Source organism: Atractosteus spatula, chromosome 22 (genome assembly GCF_055471065.1).
Source record: "Atractosteus spatula isolate fAtrSpa1 chromosome 22, fAtrSpa1.hap1, whole genome shotgun sequence".
Taxonomy (NCBI): Eukaryota; Metazoa; Chordata; class Actinopteri; order Semionotiformes; family Lepisosteidae; genus Atractosteus; species Atractosteus spatula.
In genome coordinates this window covers 4519527-4524876 of record NC_142727.1, presented here as the reverse complement: position 1 = coordinate 4524876, position 5350 = coordinate 4519527, and the positions used below count along the sequence as shown (strand labels likewise).

At 40.9% G+C, this 5350-nt stretch overlaps 1 long non-coding RNA gene across 1 annotated transcript; it reads left to right on the top strand.

Annotated features, from left to right (window-relative positions):
* The first annotated feature begins 3505 nt into the window (after positions 1-3505).
* Positions 3506-5225, top strand: LOC148816673 (uncharacterized). Its single transcript, XR_016094662.1, has 4 exons — positions 3506-3545; positions 4264-4321; positions 4841-4861; positions 5199-5225. It is a non-coding gene; the product is annotated as an uncharacterized LOC148816673 (long non-coding RNA).
* The last annotated feature ends 125 nt before the right edge of the window (positions 5226-5350 follow it).

The window sequence follows — 5350 nt, the reverse complement described above, 5'->3', positions numbered from 1 at the left end:
GAAAAACAAATTAGCCTTGTTCCATTTTTATTTGCACCCAGTAACCCATATTAGCCAAGTGAAAATAAAATTCTGAAACAATCTGAAAATTAATATTACAACAGTAAAATACCTTATTTATTCATTAGATGACCCCCACCCCCCTTACAACTGCACGTGTAAACTTGCTCAGGTATAACCAATCACTTTGCAGATCACACAGCAAACTAATTGGCTCCCATCTGTGATCAATTGTGGTGATTTTGATTAGTTCAGAATAAAAGTAGCTGTTTCTAGAGGATTCCACTGCTTGGAAGTGCATTTCAAATGAAGAAATTCACTATGAGCAGAAAGGTGCTTTCAAAAGAACTTTGAGATGAAGTTGTGGAAAGGCACAAGTCAGGAGATGGGTATAAAAAGACTTCAAAGGCTTTAAGTATCTCATGGAACACAGTCAAGACCGTCATTAAGAAGTGGAAGGCGTGTGGCACCACCCAGACCTTGCCTAGATCAGGCCGTCCCTCCAAACTGGATGACCGAGCAAGAAGGAGACTGATCAGAGGCTACCAAGAGGCCGATGGCAAAGGAGCTACAGGCCTTTATGGCAAAGACTGGTCATTGTGTGCATGTGACAACAATATTCCAAGTGCTCCACAAAACTGGCTGTAGGGGAGGATGGCAAGAAAAAGGCCACTCCTTCAAAAAACAAGTTGCATCTAGTCTTGTTTATGTTTTGCTAAAAAGCACCTTAAAGATTCTGTTGCCAAGTGGCAAAAGGTGCAGTGGTCAGATGAGACCAAAATCGAACCTTTTGGCCAGACTGCAAAACGGTACGTCTGGTAAAAACCCAATACATCTTACCATCCAAAGAATGCCATTCCTACAGTAACGCATGGTGGTGGCAGCATCCTGTTGTGGGGCTGTTTCTCTTCAGCTGGGGCTGGGGCACTTGTCAGGATAGAAGGGAAGATGGATGGAGCAAAATACAGGCGAAACCTGCAGCCCTCAGCCAGGAAGTTGAAAATGGGAAGCTGGTTCACCTTTCAACATGATAATGACCCAAAGCAGCCGTACAGCGGCTGAAGGACAGGAAGGTGGATGTCCTTGAGTGGCCTAGTCAGAGCTCCGACCTCAATCCCATCGAAAATCTTTGGCATGACTTGAAGAGGGCAGTCCATCAACGGCCACCACGCAGTTTGACTGAGCTTGAACAATTCTGTATGGAGGGATGGACAAATCTTCCTCCTTCTAAGTGTGCAAAGTTGATAGATAAGTATCCAAACAGACTTAAGGCTGTAATTCAAGAGGTGTTCTCTTATTCAACCCAGTTATTCTACTTTTTTTCAGAAATTTTGCTTTCTTTTTTCACTTGGATATTGCAAGGTACAATTTGTAAATAAACAAAATCAGACTTTTTCCAGTTTTGGCGTCTTTTTGGGCTTTAGGGCAACAAAAGGTGAACATTTTGAAAAGGGGTGGTGACTTTCTATACCCACTATATACTCTGCCTTGTCCATTGCAAGTCAGGATAGGCTCCAGTTCCTCCAGGACCCTAAACTGGATGAAGTGGTTAGAAAACGGATACACCGGTATTCAGCCACCTTATTCAGCAGATGGCAGAAGCTGTTTTGGCAGCAAATACTGCTGTTTATATTTCTGAATAAGTCTCTATCAATGTTATACAGTGGAATGTGATTATGAGCAAAAAAATATGATCCTGACAAAAATTGCTCCAGTTCTGCCAGATCAAGAACATAGAGATTACAAACAAAATATGGCCATCTGGTCCATTTTGTAGTTAAAAATTAACCCAAGGATCTCCTCTAGCTGTTTCTGGAGTAAGCCAGGGTACCGGCTTCAATGACCTGACTGAGTAGCTTGTTCCAGACTCATACACAGCTCTGTGTAAAGGTGGATATCTGGATTAAGAGAACCTGGGTGATGCGATATTCTCAATTTTAAATGCAATTCTACATATTTTCCAGAGTTGAACTGCAATTAAGTCTCAGCAGTTTTCTATAGGATTCAAGTCAAAGATTCAGCTGGGCCCCTCAAGGACATTCTTCTCATCAGATCTCCTCAGTGTGGCTTAGGTCTTGTGCTTCCAATCGTTATCCCTGTAGGAATGTTGGATCTCAAGCTGATTTTCCTCATGGATTCACTTGGACTTTTCTCCTTCATGTCTTCCTGCAATACGGTGCTGACACCACCATGCATGACAGCTGACTTATAATAATAATAATAATAATCTTTATTTTATATAGCGCCTTTAAAGGTGGCTTCTCAAAGTGCTTTACAGAATGACAACAGCAATAAATGAGAATAATACACAAGATAAAACACAATTACAATATAGAGAGGAGACCGTGGATGGTGGTAGTAAGAGAAGCAGAGGGGTGAAGAATGGAACCAGTTCAGTAAAGGCTCTTCTGAAGAAGAGGGTTTTGAGTCTGGATTTGAAGGAGTTTAGAGAAGGTGACTCTCTGATATCCTTGGGGAGAGAGTTCCAGATCTTGGGGGCGCAGCAGGAGAAGGCCCTGTCACCCATACAGTGTAGACGGGCTTGGGGGACAGTAAGGAGACCAGAGTTAGAAGAGTGAAGGTTGCGAGGTGGGGAGTAGGGCGATAATAGTTCAGACAGGTACTGAGGTGTCAAGCCATGCAGAGCCTTGTAGGTGAGCATGAGGATTTTAAAGTCTACACGGAATTTGACAGGAATGAGTCGTGTTGGTCTTGTGCTTGAAGGAACACTTTGCATTTAGACTAAAAAGGTTGATGTTGGGCTTGTCTAGTCATAATGCCTTCAGCCAAAAGTCTGCAGTTCATCTCATCCAAGTTTTAAGATGCGTGTCTCTCAATAAAGGTGTCTTTCCTGTCCCTCACCCTTGCAGGCAGGATATTCTGCACATTCCACTTCTTAATGCTGGACTTCAGAGGGATAAAAACTGTAGCCTGATCTCCACTGTTTAGCCACTTCATCCTCGACTCATTTTCAAAGCTTCTTGGTCTTCGTGGTCAATTTGTTGTATCACTGTGTGAGTTAGGGCTTCATCATCTAACAAGAAACCCCAAGCCTGTAAGCTTAGGCAGCGACAAAATGGGAGAACTTGGCTGGAGGTGACTTTTGCAATCTCTGTATCTGTGCAGCACTCTTTCAATTCCTTAGAATGAAAAATAAGAGGAAAATTTCTTTCACAACCTTGGGAACTCTGGAAAGGTTATTGACGACCATCAGTACAGAAATCGCCTTTTGTTCAGTAAATGAGGTTGGGGCTAGTGCACTTTGTATTTACATTTTGCGCTTTTCCAAATGTCAAAGATCACATTTAAATATAAAAGTGACAATTACTCCTTTCTCTTCACAATTATCTATTGGTGTGAACACGGGTACTACCCATGTGTAATATGAAAATTAACTTGCATGTTGCAGCAAGGAATTTCATTGGCTTTCCTCACTCCTGTCCTGATATGGAGTATTGTATAAAAGGGCCCCACAGATTCAATTTCAGCTCAGAGACTTTCGCACATCTCACAACAACTCACCAGTGACTGCTTTACACTATCAGGTAAGAATTCAGCTTCTTCCTTCCAGGCCTCAAGTTGTACAGCAAGTAAATTTGAAATATACAACATTTGGTGTTGACAACGGGGCTCTCGTTCTTGAAATATAATTCATTTTACATTCTTTACATTGGTCAGATCATCTTGAAACTGCATTTGTTGAGCCTCGTCAATTTTTAGATATTGTACAGTTGAAAATGTTGAAATTGCTTGCCTCTCACTGCATCCACTGTGCAGCATTGCTAGTTTACAGCCATTATTTTTCATTAAGAACCGAATATGGATGCTACTCCATTAACGGAACTATTCACTGTTTCAGTCAGAGCACATATTTGAGTCCTGTGGCTGGGTGTAGTATGAACCCAGGTTGTGCCATGTCTTGTAAATAGGTGTTCCACAACTGAAACAACTACCCCAGTTACTGTTAACTACCCCAGCAACACTCTCCCTAGGCACCATACAGCATGTAAAAAGATGGATAGTTCCAATAGGATATTGTGTTGGACCCTGTTCTCCTGGTGGTTGAACAGAAGATACCTAAGAAAGCAGAGCCTTGAATGATTGGTGATTCCAACATACGTGGATATATACTGTAATATATTTTTAATGTGTTTAATAAAATATCCTCAATTAGAATTCAAAACGGTCCATGAAATCTGTATCGCAGACGAAGGATTGGAAAACGTCCCTTTCTCTTGTTAAGCTGTCTCTTTCTCTTGTTAGCACAAAATGAAGGCTGCCCTTGTTCTCCTGCTGGCGGGGATGGTCATATTTGCTGTTGGTAAGACTGACCACTTCTAGCTACTGTGGGTGATAGTGAGGTAGAGTGAGGTGTAAAACGTCCTTAAGCTGTGGTTCTGAGTTACCGTAGCTAAACTGAAATGTGCTTTAAAGATCATTCTGGAATTATAATCCTCATATAATTATTCCTTACACTTTTCTGGACACTCCACTCAGAGCTCTTTACAGGTCATGGGGATCCCCTCCACCCCCACCAGTGTGCAGCCCCACCTGGATGATGCTCCAGTCCTCTCCCCACACACCAGCTCTCAGTGGGGAGGAGAGCAGAGTGATGAAGCCAGTTCAGAGATGGGGGTTATTAGGAGGCCAGGATTGGGGAAGGCCAGGGGGAAATTCAATATACATACTGTAGCAGCTGGTACAGCACTATCATAATGAATCCATCATGCATTGTAGTATTACAATACATTTCGATATTAAACTGGCAATTTCAACAGATCAAACTATTAATCTAAGATCCAGGATTAATTTAAAAATGTGCCTTTTCTTTTAATTTTAGATCGAGTAGCGCCTCAACCAGGTAACTTTGTTTGTTCTTTATCAAGAGTTTTTTTTGGAAATAGTGACCATTTCATGGAATGTATCCTGTTGTCTCATTAAAAATATCTTTTGCTGTTTTACTTATATAATAAAAATGTGACATTAACCTACTTATATCTAAATGTATAGTACCAATGTTCCTAATCATACTACACAGTAGGGTGTTTTGACAGTAATTTAGACAAGAAATTTCTGTTTTGTGACATGGCCCTTGGGCAATTTCAATCTAGAAAAATCCAAAAGCAACTCCTCTACAGGCTGAAAGTGTGGAAATGGATTTTAACCAGTTGTATCTAATTTTATGTCATTTATTTCAGAGCCTTTTCGAACGAATGCCCAATTAGGTAAATATTTGCTTCATCGCAATTTATCAGAAAAAGGTGTAGGGTTTTTATATGATTTTATGGAAGACACAATTAGTAATTCAGATGTGATTATGTTCCTTTATAGACAAAATTCAATGTAAAAA